Source organism: Podarcis bocagei (assembly GCF_964188305.1).
Source record: "Podarcis bocagei genome assembly, chromosome: 2".
Classification (NCBI taxonomy): Eukaryota; Metazoa; Chordata; class Lepidosauria; order Squamata; family Lacertidae; genus Podarcis; species Podarcis bocagei.
Window position 1 is genome coordinate 26,768,378 of NC_138126.1, and position 17,193 is coordinate 26,785,570.

At 45.5% G+C, this 17,193-nt stretch overlaps 1 protein-coding gene across 1 annotated transcript in view; it reads right to left on the reverse strand.

Moving 5' to 3' along the window:
- The window catches only part of FAM3D (FAM3 metabolism regulating signaling molecule D), a 42,636-nt gene extending 25,866 nt beyond the window's left edge, over positions 1-16,770 (reverse strand). Inside the window, exon 1 of the mRNA XM_081184373.1 lies at positions 16,625-16,770. The gene's annotated coding sequence lies outside the window, so the exon portion shown is untranslated. The remainder of the gene's footprint in view (positions 1-16,624) is intronic.
- Between the last annotated feature and the right edge of the window lie 423 nt (positions 16,771-17,193).

Genomic DNA, 17,193 nt, shown 5'->3' on the forward strand with positions numbered 1-17,193 from the left:
TGATAGGTTTTTTTTTTGGGGGGGGGGGTAACTGCACCTCTTATTTTGGTCCTAATGGTATCTCTGTAAAGGTAAAGGTAAAGGGACCCCTGACCGTTAGGTCCAGTTGCGGACGATTCTGGGGTTGTGCGCTCATCTCGCTCTATTGACCGAGGGAGCTGGTGTACCGCTTCCGGGTCATGTGGCCAGCATGACTAAGCTGCTTCTGACGAAACCAGAGCAGCGCACGGAAACACTGATTACCTTCCCGCCAGAGCGGTACCTATTTATCTACTTCCACTTTGACATGCTTTCGAGCTGCTAGGTTGGCAGGAGCAGGGACTGAGCAACGGGAGCTCACCCCGTCACGGGGATTCAAACTGCCGACCTTCTGATCGGCAAGCCCTAGGCACTGTGGTTTAGACCACAGCACCACCCGTGTCCCATAATGGTATCTCTGTAGCTGCCCCATATTCTTCTGCAAAGGTACAAACAGTAGTACAGTGGTACCTCAGGTTACATACGCTTCAGGTTACAGATGCTTCAGGTTACAGACTCCGCTAACCCAGAAATAATACCTTGGGTTAAGAACTTTGCTGCAGGATGAGAACAGAAATTGTGCTCCGGCGGCGTGGCGGCAGCAGGAGGCCCCATTAGCTAAAGTGGTGCTTCAGGTTAAGAACAGTTTCAGGTTAAGAACGGACCTCCAGAATGAATTAAGTACTTAACCCGAGGCACCACTGTACAATGCTTCTTTCGCACAGCTGGGTGGTCTTCATTGCATCCATTCCATAGGAGCTCAGTGTTGCAGAGACTGACAGGCAAAAACCAGCCTTTCCCAATCTGGTGCTGCGCTGATGTTTTGGACCACATCATCCCATTAGCCCAAAGCATCATGGTCAGAGATGGCAGAAATACACTCCAAAACATCTGCAGAGCACCCAGGATTGTTTGGGGGAATCCATGCGTGTTTGAGGTGTCATGATACTGTTTTAAATGTACATCGCAGGCAGGATACTGATACACATTTATTATCTGATTATTAGCATTTTTAAAAAAATAACAAAATATTTTAATACATTGTGGAAGTCAGAACCTGAATACAGTTTCTAGTTTTATCTAAGATAGAATTCAGCTTTGAAAAAAAGAATTCCCTATGCAGGTATATTTTTCTTTTTCCTCCCAGGCAGTTCATACCACATGCAAATCCCTTGAACAAACAAAGCACTGAAAGGTGACATTAAACGTTGTCATGGAACGCTTGGGTTTGGCATTCGCACAATGGGTAGAAGAGTCTTTCTGTTTCCTTGCTTCCTGCTTGGGAATGTGCAAAGATCCAAAGTCCACGGCTTGGGGCCAAATCAAACATGATGCTGGAGACCTGCGACTGGTCTCTGCACCGCTGTGGAAATTAAAATTTAGCTTTGAGGGGCTGCACGTTTGATCAGAGGAGTGGTGCACACTCCCTACCCACTGCCCCGATCAAAATCCAACAGTGGAGGCAAACCATAGCCACTGATGAGCTCATTCTCATCTCTAGCCCTCTTTTTAAAGCCATCCAAGTTGGCAGCCATCACTAGGGGAGTGGTTTCCATCACTGAACTATGCGTGGCGCCTTGAATCTTCCAACACGCAATTTCATTGGATGTCAATGGGTTCTAGTGTTATGAATCAGAATTGTAGAGGGAATCTCGACTAAATCATCCATGGCAGATGGCTATCCAACTTCTTTTAGATAGATAGATAGATAGATAGATAGATAGATAGATAGATAGATAGATAGATGATAGATAGATAGATAGATAGATAGATGATAGATGATAGATGATAGATAGATAGATAGATAGAGTGAGGGGGGAAAGTATTTGATCCCCTGCTAAATTTGCCCCGTTTGCCCTCTGACGAAGAAATGACCAGTCCATAATTTTAATGGTAGGTTTATTGTAGCTGTGAGAGACAGAATAACAACAGGAAAACCCCCAGAAACCCAGAAGACAAAAGGCAGAGATTGATGAGAAATTTTCATCTTTCTAAGTTATCTGTAATTTCTAGTACATTACAAGCGCATTTAAAATCCTGCTAATGTTTCAGTCTGTTTACAGTAATTTTGTATATACATTATAAACATTTCCCTTAAAAAAAAAAAAAAAAATTCTTGTCTTCTTGGTTCCTGAGCTTGCCAGTTAATTTTGCCATTTTGGCATAGTCCATCAACCTGATCTGCCATTCTGGCTATCCAACCTCTTTCCATCCAAGGAGAGAGGGAGAAAAACTTATCTCTATCCGCTTTCTCTATGCCATGGATAACTTTATAAACTTCTATCATGTAGCCTCTCACTGCCCCCCCACTAGTCCTAAACGCCCCAACCTTTCTTCATAGGAGAGCCACCCCATCCCTTCAATCATATTTTTTGTCCTTTCACTTCTATTTAAATTATAGTAATTATTTCTTAAAGTGCACCTCTACATAGAAATCAGCACATTCTAATTCTCTGCAAACTTGCGTCTTCTTGTTTAGTGATGCATAAGTGTAATTTGGCAGTGTACAGGCCTGAATGGTTCTCCATTATATACAGGGCTCCCCCCCACCACTACCACTGGAACTCGCCGGAACTCAGTTCTGGCACCTCTCAGGTGGGTGCCATTGCCATTTGAAGAAAAGAAGGAATGTGTTCATGTTGAGTTCTGGCATTTCTTTTCTAGAAACTTAGCACTGATTCTCTCTTTTTTAAAATAATATTTATTGCTTTTACAACAATTTAAACACTACAAAAAAAAAACAAAGAAAAAACAATACATTACAATACAAAAACACTACCTTACACTAAAACATTAAACTAACAAGACAAAACAAAAACAATTTAAAAACACATCAACAAAGAAAAGAAGAGAAAAAAATAGAAAAAAAGAAAAAAAATATTTCAATATCTTATCTTTCTTTCACATATTTCCAAGACCTCCTCACACCTCCCTTTTTGTATTCCACTTCTATTAATTATTTCAGCAATTCCTTTCCATCTTCCCCTGTTTCCTATCCTATGATTATCTTAACACATTTCAACCTTATTTTTCCTTTAATACTCTATTAATCTATTTGTACTTAATTCCTTATAACCTTTCTACTAAAGCCATATCACTTCGTTCCAACGTTCTTCTAGCATTCCTTAATTTTACAATATTTCTGTAAATAGTCTTTAAACTTTTTCCAGTCTTCTTCCACCGACTCTTCTCCCTGGTCTCGGATTCTGCCAGTCATTTCCGCCAGTTCCATGTAGTCCATCAACTTCATCTGCCATTCTTCCCTGGTGGGTAAATCTTGTGTCTTCCAATACTTCGCGATGAGTATTCTTGCTGCTGTTGTCGCATACACTTAGCACTGATTCTCTCTCTCTCTCTCTTTCCACACACACACACACACACACACACACACACACACACGTAAAATGAGTGCATCAGGGAGAAAAATCACAAATTTTTAAAGCCAGCGTTAATTTTCCTTGAGGAGGAGTTTAGGGTTAGGCGGAGGCATAGGAAACACTAAGCATGTGAAACTGCAGTCTGAATGGTGCAACTCAGACATTCCTTTATTGTTTTTTGTTGTATTTTATCCTTTCATTTTTGAAATGTCTGTCCTGCCTTTTGACAGCCAGGTGGCTCCGAGGCAGGTCAGAACAATTTAAAACAATTTGTGCAGTAAGATATGATGATAAATAGTTAGTGGTTAAAGGCAGATGTTTAAAATTATGCATTGCACAAAAGCAGTGGGAAAGCAGTAATTAAAACAAGCCAAAAGCCTGGGGACAGAGTAATGTCTTCAGTGTTCCCCTGAAGGCAAAAAATGAGAGAGTCAGCCAAGTTTCCTGAGGGAAGGAATTCCACAAGTTTACACCTTGCCTCATATATCTCCGCCTGGCAACTGCACTCCTTTTCTAAGTGGTTACAGACAGACTGTTTAATTATCTGTTCTAGGACCTTTCCTGGTATTTATGTCAAGCTCACCGGTTGGTAGCTACCTGGATCTCCCACTGCCCTTTTTGAAGATGGGGACATTTACCTGTCTCCAGTCTTCAGGAAAGGGACGCGGGTGGCGCTGTGGGTTAAACCACAGAGCCTAGGACTTAGAATCATAGAATCATAGAGTTGGAAGAGACCACAAGGGCCATCGAGTCCAACCCCCTGCCAAGCAGGAAACACCATCAGAGCACTCCTGACATATGGTTGTCAAGCCTCTGCTTAAAGACCTCCAAAGTAGGAGACTCCACCACACTCCTTGGCAGCAAATTCCACTGTCGAACAGCTCTTACTGTCAGGAAGTTCTTCCTAATGTTTAGGTGGAATCTTCTTTCTTGTAGTTTGGATCCATTGCTCCGTGTCCGCTTCTCTGGAGCAGCAGAAAACAACCTTTCTCCCTCCTCTTATGTGACATCCTTTTATATATTTGAACATGGCTATCATATCACCCCTTAACCTCCTCTTCTCCAGGCTAAACATGCCCAGCTCCCTTAGCCGTTCCTCATAAGGCATCGTTTCCAGGCCTTTGACCATTTTGGTTGCCCTCCTCTGGACACGTTCCAGTTTGTCAGTGTCCTTCTTGAATTGTCGTGCCCAGAACTGGACACAGTACTCCAGGTGTGGTCTGACCAGAGCAGAATACAGTGGCACTATTAATTCCCTTGATCTAGAAGCTATACTCCTATTGATGAGGCCCATCAATAGGAGTATTGATGAGGCCCATCAATAGGAGTATGCCGATCAGAAGGTTGGTGGTTCGAATCCCCGCGACAGGGTGAGCTCCCGTTGCTCAGTCCCAGCTCCTGCCAACCTAGCAGTTTGAAAGCACATCAAAGTGCAAGTAGTTAAATAGGTACCACTCCGGCGGGAAGGTAAACGGCGTTTCCGTGCACTGCTCTTGTTCGCCAGAAGCGGCTTAGTCATGCTGGCCACATGACCCAGAAGCTGTACGCCGGCTCCCTCAGCCAGTAAACAGAGTTGGTCACAACTGGACCTAATGGTCAGGGGTCCCTTTACCTTTAGTCTTCAGGAACCTCACCTGTCCGCCAAGATTTCTCAAAGATTATAGACAGAGGCTCTGAGATTTACATCCACAAGCTCCTTTAGTACCCTTGGGTGCAGGCTGGTCACCAGGCCCTGGAGATCTGAATTCATTATTTTTCTGTCTTGGGCTACAGCTCCCTCTTTACACCATTTATTCTGTCATCACCAGGTTGGGCATTGTCTTCCTTTTCGGTGAAGACAGAAGCAAAGTAGGTGTTGAGCAGTTCTGCCTCTTCTCTGTCACCCGATAACATTTCTCCATCTTTTCCACACAGAGGACCTTCCACTTGCTTGTTCTTGCTCTTGCTTCGAAAGTAGCCAAATAAACCTTTCTTAAAATTAATTTTAACCTTTCTTGCAAGCCTGAGCCCACTCTGAGCTCTGGCTTGCCTGACATTCACCCTGCAACTGTTGGCTACTGGTGTATATTCCTTCTTTGTGATTTCCCCTTTCTTCCATTTCTTACACATGTCCTTCTTAAATTATAGCTCAACTGTAAGCTCCTTATGCAGCCATATTGGTTTCTTTAGATGCCTTCCACTTTTCTGTCTTGAATAAATTGTCTGCTTTTGTGCCTTCAATATTTCACCTTTAAGAAACTTCCATCCATCTTGGACTCCCTTCTTATTGAGTATTTCTGACTGTGGGATCTCCCCCAGCAGTTCCTTAAATGTTTTGAAATCAGCCTTCATAAAGTCCATAGTGCAGGTCTAACTACATTCAGCTTTCCCTTGCTTCTGTACCATGAAACCCAGGAGGACATGATCACTTCTTCCCAAGTTTCCCAGTGCTTCTGTTTTGTCAATGAGTTCCTCCCTGTTGGTGAGGACCAAGCCCAAGTTGATGATCCCCTTGTTGCTTCTTCCACCTTCTGGGAAATGAAAATGTCCATGAGGCAATGGAGGAATTTGTTGGAACTTACATTCTTACATAGGGATGCGGGTGGCACTGCGAGTTAAACCACAGAGCCTAGGACTTGCCGATCAGAAGGTTGGCGGTTTGAATCCCCGTGAGCTCCCGTTGGTCCCTGCTCCTGCCAACCTAGCAGTTCGAAAGTAGTCAAAGAGCAAGTAGATAAATAGGTACCACTCTGGCGGGAAGGTAAACAGTGTTTCCGTGCGCTGCTCTGGTTTGCCAGGAGCGGCCTAGTCATGCTGGCCACATGACCCGGAAGCTGTACGCCGGCTCCCTCGGTCTATAGAGCGAGATGAGCGCACAACCTCAGAGTCGGCCATGACTGGACCTAATGGTCAGGGGTCCCTTTACCTACATTCTTACATATAAAGCTCTTCATGGCTTGGGACCAGTTTGACCACTTTCAACTGTGGAACTTGCACTTTTACAAGTGCCACATAATGTTTATTCTGCATTTGCAAGGATTCTGTCTTTTAGTGCGCTATGAATCTCTCTGCCTACTAACATTAGGCAAATGCTCTCACTAGATGCCCGCTGAAAACCTTATATTAGCGAAGATAACATCAAAAACCTCACATTGTACTAGGGGAAATTATTTTGCAGAAATGCATTATATTAAGCAAAACTGCACACACAAATGTGTATAGTAGGAAAAATTCACACAAAAATGTGGATGAATTTTCACGAGGACTTTTTTTTAAAAAAATGTTGAAATCTTGAAAGCTGAACTTAACGTTAGGAAAATGAGAAACTGAAATTGACATACATACTGAACACATTACAATACAAGCCCATGCATTTTCATTCAGAAGTAAAAATGCACATAGACTGTTCAGTGGGGCTTACTTCCAGGTAAATGTGCACATGATAGGATTTCAACTGCAGTGTAGAAGCACAGCAGAGCTACCTTAAACTCAAAAAGGAAACACACACAGAGCATTGCATTGTGCTTTACTCTGTTATTTAATGATGCTTTCAGTTTTTTACTTAATTTATCTCATGGCGTATAAATGAGTTTTTGTCACATTAGTGTGCCCCTTTCCCAGAGTCTTGAGCATGCCTGATTTGGAATAACAGAATTAGGCCCTAAGATATATCTTAATATATATGCGCACACAATGGATAAGCACATACCTAAATGCAAATATCAATTCATCTTATTCCAATTATGTACATCCAGAAATAAAATTAATGGGCCATATCTCTAATGTGCAAGCCAATGCAACTATGTACATTTCCTGGGGATGAATGTTTGGCTCGCTGCCTTTTTGCTGAATAGGAAAATATATGTTTGCTTGAAAACTATTATAGCTGTTGTGCTCAGGATGGAGATTAAAAATGCAATGTCGGCTGCTGGCTTCAAAAACAGCCACCTATTAATAGGAATGAATAGGAAAATTATCCTGTGCTCAGGTTCCCCCATTGTTGGAATGACAGGCTGAAACAGGATGGATTCTCTACTATCTACTTCCCATTAAGCAAAGGAAACACTGCATAAAGATGAGCTGGAGCCAATCTTTTCCTCTTTTTTTAGCGCTTAAAGAAGGTAATTTGATAGAGACATCGTTCCTTGATGCATCCACCCTTTTGTTTGTTCTGCTATTATGTTCTGGAGAAACAGGTTTTGCTTGTACTTCTCTGTCTTCCTTTTCAAAGAAAAAAACCTGATTCTTGATTACATGGGTGGGGAACCTCGGGGCAAGGGGTCAAATGTGGTCCCCTTTAAGACTTACTCTGACTCTCAGAACATTCCCCAGGACACACACCCTTCTCGGCCACACCCCTTTTTCATACACGCCTCATACCAGCACTGCTTCAGATCCACCTTGAGTCCTTTGGCCTGGCTGGAATGCATCCCTGAGCTCTGTTATTAGAACTCCGTTCAATAATAGGGAGCATAAGGTAAAGGTAAAGGGACCCCTGACCATTAGGTCCAGTTGTGGCCGACTCTGGGGTTGCGGTGCTCATCTCACTTTACTGGCTGAGGGAGCCGGTTCTGGGTCATGTGGCCAGCATGACTGGGTCATGTGGCCAGCTTCTGGGTCATGTGGCCAGCATGACTAAGCCGCTTCTGGCAAACCAGAGCAGCACACAGAAATGCCTTTTACCTTCCCGCCAGAGCCGTACCTATTTATCTACTTGCACTTTGACGTGCTTTTGAACTGCTAGGTTGGCAGGAGCAGGGACCGAACAATGGGAGCTCACCCCGTCACGGGGATATGAACCACCAACCTTCTGATCGGCAAGTCCTAGGCTCTGTGGTTTAACCCACAGCGCCACATAGGGACTTGTTAATTGTTAACGCAGTTAATAAATGCTTTTAAATAAAAATAAATTAGAGAAGGATGTGTTTGTGTTGTGTGTGCAGAAACTAGGCAAAATTTATAACCCCCGTTTCACACACTCGTGCCTCTGGCTCTGTCTGCCCCTGGCATGTGGCCCTTAATAGGCTGCCCAGATGCAGATACGGCCCTCAGCCTGTAAGAGTTTCCCCACTCCTGCTCTAGAATCAGAGGATTTTGGGATCTTAGATATAAGACCTATGTATCCCATGGAATTAATTTGGAAGACACCACTTAATTTCTGCCTAGCAGTCCTTTATTTTCCCGCAACCCTTCGTTGCCATTATGGGATGGGAAGCCTGTGGCGCTCCAGACATTGTTGGGTTGCGACTGCTGCTCTCATCACCCCTGGGCATTGGCCATGCTGGCTGGGGCTGATGGGAGTTGGGGCCCAGCAACATCTGGAGGGCCACCAGTTCTCTGTTCCCAATACTGAGACCTTCTATCCTCACCAAATCGTGCTAAGTGGCAAATTACCATGCCATGTTAGTTTGAGCATAAGCTTCAAGAGTCAATGGTTGCAACACCCAATGAAGATGTCAGAGGAGCATTGGGTTGTCTCCAACTAAGTTAGCATAAAAGCAAAAGTAGAGCCTGCTAGATGAGGCCAGTGGCCTGTCTTGTCCAATGTTTTGTTGTCACAGTAGCCACCCAGATGCCTGTGGGAAACCTCATGCAGGACCTGGGCACAAGCGCACTCTCCTTTCCTGTGGTTCCCAGCAACTGAGCTTCAGAAACATTAGTGCCTCCAACCATGGAAGGCAGAACATAGCTTCCATCTTGGCTAGTAACCATTGACAACCATAGTGTCCATGAGTTTGACTACTCCTGTTTCAAAGCCATCCAAGTTGGTGGCAACCACTGCCTTCTATGAGAGCCTGACCCACAATTTAATTACCTGCTGCATGGACTACTCTGCAGTTTACTCAGAGTTCTCTACCCACTGAAACAATGAACTTAAGTTAGTCATGCCCCATAACTTCAATGAATCTGCTCTGAGCCAGATTAGCATTGAATTCAACCCACTGCCTTTGAAACCCCCTCTAAGGAATTGCTGGCACTTTTTTTCCAGCCTAGATTTTGTGTGTGGTTAACCTTAGTCTCTCCTAGCCCTCTAGCTGCCAGACAGCTCAGTCGGTAGAGTATGAGGACTCTGAATCTCATGGTTGTGGGTTGGGCAGAAGATTCCTGCGTGGCAGGGCTTAGACCCTGGTGATCCCTCCCAACTCTGCAATTCTAGGATTCCTCTTTGATTCTACGATTCCCTCCTACCCAAGACCATTTAACTAGATCTGCCAGAGACAGAATCTGGGATCTAACACAGCTAAAGCACACACTCTTCCACTGAGCTGGACCAGCATATATTTGGTTCCTTCCTGCTGTAAGAGAGAGTTAGAGGTGTTCTCAAGCTTCCACCAAGAACAGGTGCTGCTGCTACTTACTAATAAGAATGTAAGAAAAGGCTGGCTGGATCAGGCCACTGGGACATCTGTTCCAGCACCCTGTACTTACAGTGGCCAACCAGATGTCTATGAGAAGTCCTAAATCAGGCCTGAACACAACAGCTTCTCCCTTCACTCGTGATTTCCAGCAACTTGGTATCCAAAGGAATACTGACCATGACAGTGGAGGTAGAACACAGCCTCTGCTTGACATTTTATGTTTTTATACGTGCCAATAGATTTATCCCCCACAAATCAATACCAATGGACTGTAACTATTTTAACATACCACACAACTGAGACCCAGAGCTTCTAACAACACTCAGTAGACTTACCAATAATCCAAGCAACAACCAGAGTGCAATATTCAATGATCCATTCCTTGATCCAAACCAGGATTCCAGAATGCTCCAGGTTTAAGCATAGACCAGTCCACTAGACCAGTGGTTCCCAATTAGCTAAGTACTGCGGGGCCCCTGTTTTTCAAATGCCAAGCCATGGATCCCTCACCTTTTGAACATTTTGATATCTCTGGGGTAGGTTTTGTTATCTGAAAGGTGCCCCAGATTTCCTGGGTGGGTTACGCAGAATTCCCCGGGGTCCACAGACCCCCCCAGTTAGGGATGACTGCACTAGATGGGTGGGGCAGGGGATTCCAGAAGACAGAACACCACCAGTCTGCATGAGGCTGTAAGCAAGGAAGGAACACTAATTGTTTTTTCTTTCTATGTTGCTTCTGGAAGGCAGGTGGCCCCTGACAGCATTATCAGCTCTTCGCTCTGTTGCAAACCCTTCCCCCCCCACCTTTTCCTTTGTCCTTTCCGGGGGGCCCTGCCACTCAGGAAGCTGATAACAATCTCCCGAGAGTACAGTGCAGTGAGTGGTTTCCCAGGATGTCCGGCTGAATTACGACAAGTTCATGGTTATCTTTGATAAACAGGCACTCAAGGAAGTGGGGTCAAAATTAAATGCAGCCTTACTGACCGCAAGTCCGGGGCACTTACCTTGTCCAAACAAGGATGCTGGAATGTTGGGAACCAGCGAATAATGGTGCTTTAATTTAACAGTGTTCAGTCAAATAACTTTATTGATGATCTTTATTTATGAACTTCATGCAACTTTAGGCAGTCATGGCTTCCTCCAAAGAACCTGGGAACTGTTGTTTGTTAAGGGTGGTCAGAGGTGTTAGGAGACCCCACTACATAACATATGCTTAGAGTAGGAGTGGAGAACATGTGGCCCTTCACATGTGGTGAAACTACAACTGCCATTTTCCTTGTACATCAGCAATGATGGCTGGGGCTGATGGGAGCTGTAGTCCAATAGCCTCTGAAGGACCACAGGTTCCCCATCCCTGCATTGGATGATATCCTTGGAGTTGTGTCCCTCCCGCCTTGCCTAAAACCATCTAGGAGATTCATGGATGAGACATGATTCAAAGCTGGTATTTCCCAGCGCACAAATCATTTTTCTTAGGTATCATATCGCAGCCGCCTAGTTATTTGGAACAGATACAAACAGAGATAAGAGGCAAGAATAAGTGACAGGCACCTAAACCTGCGTCACACTGTCAGAATCTAAGGGTATTTAGATGCTAGCTGTTGTGAAAAGGACAAATTCCATTTTAGGGAACATTACTGCAAGTAAAGATACCAATATCATGATTGGTATGTATGGCACAGCCGGTTCTGGAGTACAGTGGTACTTCTACTTATGTCCGCCTCTGGTTACATATCCTTCGGGATACGTATGCGGCAAACCCGGAAGTATTTTTCCGGGTTTCGCCCCACGCACATGCGCAGAAGCAATCCCACTGGTTGCGGAAACCTCGGGATCCGACTGGAGCTCCGGAACGGATCCTGTCCACAACTGGAGGTACCACTGTATTGTGTACAGTCCTGGTTGCCTCACCTAACAAAGGGCTAGAAACGTTTCCATAAACAGCAATCAAAATGGCCAAGGAGCTGGAGCAACTCACAATGAGGGAAGATTTATGTTCCTCATCTGCTGGTCTATTAAGCTCACAGTCTTTTCTCCATCACAGACACAGCACATAAATGGTCCATATAGACAGCAGTCCCCCCAAACAAGAAGACAAAGTTTTCCTTTATTTTAAGCTCCATTGATGATATTATTATTATTATTATTATTATTATTATTATTATTGTTATTATTATTATTATTATTATTATTATTATTATTATTATTATTATTATTATTAAAATAGTATGAGGGATTGGATGGTGCAAGTATCATCCACTAACAGCTACTTATCTGAAGCGCTCAGTTTAAATTGGAGATTTAATTTTTTCAGGATGCAAGATGTAAGCAAATTTCCTACAGAAATCCAACCTCCATCAGGATTTTAATGGGATGCCTTTGGCTTTCACATCAGTTGTGGTTCCCCTCACCCAAAGCCCAAGGACAGTCAATTAAGCTAACGGGGCTCTTCAAACAAGGAACAGATATCTGGGAATCTCTTTGAAGCTGGTTGAACAACCATTAATTAGGTGAGGTGCTTGCAGAACAGTGGAGCCAAGGAATGGCCATGGCAACTTAGCAAAGCTAAACCTCAAATGAGTAATAAAGGAAGGGGGAACCAGTTACTGTGGTTTAAATCCAAGTTCACCTGCAGCAAAATGCTTAGGTACCATGTTGATGGGAAAGACCCGTACCAGGAACCCAGTGAAGTGGAATGAAGAAGAAGAGTTTGGATTTGATATCCTGCCTTTCACTCCCTTTAAGGAGTCTCAAAGCAGCTAATATTCTCCTTTCCCTTCCTCCCCCACAACAAACACTCTGTGAGGTGAGTGGGGCTGAGAGACTTCAGAGAAGTGTGACTGGCCCAAGGTCACCCAGCAGCTGCATGTGGAGGAGCGGAGACGCGAACCCGGTTCCCCAGATTACGAGACTACCGCTCTTAACCACTACACCACAACTCATGGTAGAAGATTCAGAGCAACAAGAGGAATACCTCTTTGCGCAATGCAAAGTCACACTGTGGAATTTTCTGCTATATAAGGTGGTGACGGGCAAAAATTCAAACAGCTTTAAAGAAGGATCAGACAAATTCGCAGAAGGTAAGGCTATGCCTCCTAGTCATCGCAATGTCTGCACATTACCCCCCAGGATCTTCTGAAACCATGTCCCTGGTGAAGAACAGCAGCAGAGAGCTTTTGCACCTAAAGCACCTAAGTTGGGAGCTTCCCATAAGAATCTGGTTGGCCACAGGATGTTAGACTGTTGGCCCCAATCTAGCAGGTCTCTTATTATGTCCTTGGGGGGGGGGGCAGTCAGAATAGACAAGCCCACTTCAACCTGGTGCTTACTAGAGGTTGTCGGATTACAACTTCCATCTGCCCCAGTCAGCATAACCAATGATGTGGGGGATTATGGGAATTGTAGTGGGAAACATCTGGAAGACACAGGGCTGGGGAAGACAATATTTGGCTAGATGGATCAGTGGTCTGACTCAGGATGAGAGATCATGTTCCTTTAGAGCAGCGGTTTTCAACCTGTGGGTCCCCAGATGTTGTTTGACTACAACTCCCATCATCCTTGAGCTCTGGCCTTGCTCACTAGGGATGATGAGAGTTGTAGTTCAACAACATCTGGGGTCCCACAGGTTGAGAAAGGCTGCTTTAGAGGCTTCCTTCCTATTGCAGCTGTATGGAAGATTTGATATGGCGTAAGCTTTGGTAAGTAGGATATGGTAAGTAAGATATGGAGGGACGCAGGTGGCGCTGTGGGTTAAACCACAGAGCCTAGGACTTGCCAATCAGAAGGTCGGCGGTTTGAATCCCCGCAACGGGGTGAGCTCCTGTTGCTCAGTCCCTGCTCCTGCCAACCTAGCAGTTCGAAAGCACGTCAAAGTGCAAGTAGATAAATAGGTACCATTCCTGTGGGAAGGTAAACGGCGTTTCCGTGCGCTGCTCTGGTTTGCCAGAAGCGGCTTAGTCATGCTAGCCACATGACCTGGAAGTTGTACGCCGGCTCCCTCGGCCAATAAAGTGAGACGAGCACCACAACCCCAGAGTCGGTCACAACTGGACCTAATGGTCAGCGGTCCCTTTACCTTTACCTTTAAGCTTTGTATATCTTCTTGTAGCACTGGACCACCATGCTACCTGGCAAACGCATTGTCTGTTGATTTCTCATCGCTTTGTCAAAGGCTTAAGAGCCTCTGTCCACCTCAAGGAGGCCTGGCAACAATCTTAGCTGTGTTGCAAAGACCAGTGGGGTTATGTATACAGCATGGCTCTGTTCCGCTGAGTCCTGGGGCTTCTCCCATGGCAGAAGGACCTTTTCACAGTGGAATGGATTTAACGCCCATTGTTCATTATGAAAGAATCCAATAAAAAGAGAACCCTCTTGGCCTGCTGCGGTTATTGTCCTTCTATAGTGATATGGATGTATTTCGTAGCACATGAGGGATATGCCTGCTTCAGCAAAGGGAATGTTTTCTAATAATGCGATGCTTTACAGTACAGGAAAAAAAAAGGAGTGGCTTACAGATTCCATAAAAAACACACACAACCTGTTATGTGCAAATGCATTCACAGAGGGTTAGCGGAACTGAGCAAGTGGGGTGGGGAGGAGAGAACAGGAATTTTCACTAGAGGAGCAACTCAACTATAGCCCAGAAAAGCTACAGCCTCCTCCTCATTGATAATAAGGTTGCTTTGTAGCTAAGAAATTAAGCAGAAGCCCCAGGGCAGGGCCAGCCCAGCCCATGACATTTTGCCACTTGAGGCAAAACAAAAAAGGTGTCCCCCGCCTTTCCACCTCCTTATCCACTGTGACCTGTGGCGACTGGAGGTAACCTGGGGAAGTCCTGGTGTGCTGACGGTGTCAGAGGAGAAGAAAGGAGGCTGGAGAGGAGCTGGCGGGCATGGGGGTCAGTGCTGGGGGTGGCGGAAGCAGAGGAGGAGGCGGGTGCAGGTGCCAAGAAGAAGAAAAAGAAGAAGAAGAGGAGTTTGGATTTGATATCCCGCTTTATCACTACCTGAAGGAGTCTCAAAGCGACTAACATTCTCCTTTCCCTTCCTCCCCCACAACAAACACTCTGTGAGGTGAGTGGGGGGCTGAGAGACTTCAGAGAAGTGTGACTAGCCCAAGGCTGCATGTGGAGGAGCGGGGAATCGAACCCAGTTCACTAGATTACGAGTCTATTGCTCTTAACCACTACACCACACTGCACACCAAGCGCAGGATGTGGCAAGTGGCACTCTCCTCCTCCCTGCTGTCCCCAGCCTGCCACCTGAGGCAATTGCCTCACTAAGCCTCATAAGCCAGCCGGCTGGCCCTGCCTGCCTCAGGGACACCAAAGGGCTGTGGGAAAGGAAGGCACTAATACTGTTCAACAGCAGCAATCCTTACATCTGAGAGACTAAGCAATCTTCAAAACATGAAGATTATTCACAGTAGTTTAGGGGCGAAATGGAGCAAAGGACATCTATCATTTACAGCTACACAAGTATAAATAAATCTCTCCTGGCTTTTGCTCAAAGTACCACAGCTGTTCTGCTTCTGAGGGGAGCGTTCCTTGCCTTTGACTTTTAAAGGTAAAAAGGTAAAGGTAAAGGACCCCTGACCGTTAGGTCCAGTGGCAGATGACTCTGGGTTTGCGGCGTTCATCTCGCTTTACAGGCCGAGGGAGCCAGCGTTTGTCCATAGACAGTTTTTCCAGGTCATGTGGCCCTAATAACTAAGCCACTTCTGTCTCAATGGAACACCGAAACCAGAGCAGCTCATGGAAATGCCATCTACCTTCCCGCTGGAGTGGTACCTACTTGCGCTTTGACGTGCTTTTGAACTGCTAGGTTGGCAGGAGCTGGGACCAAGCAACGGGAGCTCACCCCGTGGCGGCATTTCAAACCGCTGACCTTCTGGATGGCAAGCTCAAGAGGCTCAGTGGTTTAGACCACAGAGCCACCTGCGTCCCTTCTTCTGACTTTTACAGGACTTTTATTCAGACAAAAACAAGTTATAAAGCCTCAGCAACAGAGTTTGGACCCATAAAAAAAATGCAGGAGTCCAGGAATGGGCAACCTTGTCGCCCCCCCCCCCCCAGCCATCAAGGGCTAAATGCCCTTGGGGGCACATGCCGGTGTTGGAGGTGGGGCGAAAGCCATTCCACACATTCTTTCAAAGTCTCTCTTAAGATAAAAACATCATTCTGCTCTGGGTTCTCCCTTTTCTTCCTTTTAAGGATCTCAAATACAAGGTAGAGGGGGAAGAGAGAGATAGAAAAGGTGGTGATGATCTTAATTTTCCTCCTCATGGCTACCTGTATGGAAAAGCCCCATGAAATTAGGCTCATGGGTCACAGGTTGTCCACTGCTGCTGTAGCCTAAAGGCTCCTAAGCTGTTAGCTTGATCTGTAGACATCAGCCGGCGACGATGTGTGCCAAGTTGCTGTTAAAGGCATAGAAGCATGCAGGGTTCTTTTTCCAGATCATGTGGCAACTCTCTTGAGCCCTCTGTGAATCGAGTTCAAACCGACCCCTGTGCAGCCCTGCTCTTAATAGCAGCTTGTTAGGCAGGAGTCAGCAGGGGGACATATCCTCAGCACATAGATAAATGTTATCCCCCCGCTGCAAATTGTGGCACAGCAACACAGGCCGGTTGAAAGGTTGGCAAACCCTTTGCCTTGCTCAGCGCCCGCAGCCTCAGACCATACCTTGCATGTGAGAAACAGCCAGTTGCGGATCAGACATCGAAATGGAGAACTGACATTGCCTCAAAAGCAAAATGCTGTCAAATATCACATGCATGTGGGGATCAATGCCCTTAGATTAAAGCAGAGAGCACCCAGGGGAAATCAGTAAGTTTGAAATGGCATAGAGGCATGTGCCAAACATTATTTTGCCCAACCACCCAAAATTCTACCTGCTTTTCTGTGTCCTTGCTGTTGCGTCCCCTCAGTCTGGAGTCTCCTATAAGGGCAAACGCCCTGCAGGTGTCTTTCTTCCTTGGCAGTTGTTGCCAAACGGAGCACAGTTATCTGAGAGTGGGAGCGTAAAGCGAGGGAGAAGGGAGGGGCTGGACAACTTTATGACTAAGCCACAAATCCAGTGAAATAGAAGGTTAAATCCATTGCCAAACCCAGCCTCTCTGTCTCTCTGAGTCACAGGCCAAACAAACACCTCCCAGCCCCACAGCTTGTGTGGCTGCCCTTGCAAATGTTAAACAAACCGAGTTGTGCTTATATTAGAATGAGGAAGCATTATTGCAGTTGCCCAGAAGGAAGCCCAGCTTAGCTCTGAACAAGGGCCTTCGCATCAGTAGCAAATGCCCAAATCAACTTCAGAAATAGACAAATCTGTCAGTCCATTGGCTCAATATGGTCAGCATTGATTGAAAGTGGCTTTCTGGGGTTTCAGAAAGGGACCTCTTTTGCAAGCATAGGATCATGGGGTCATTTAGACCAACCGCCTGCAATGCAGCATCCACGAGAC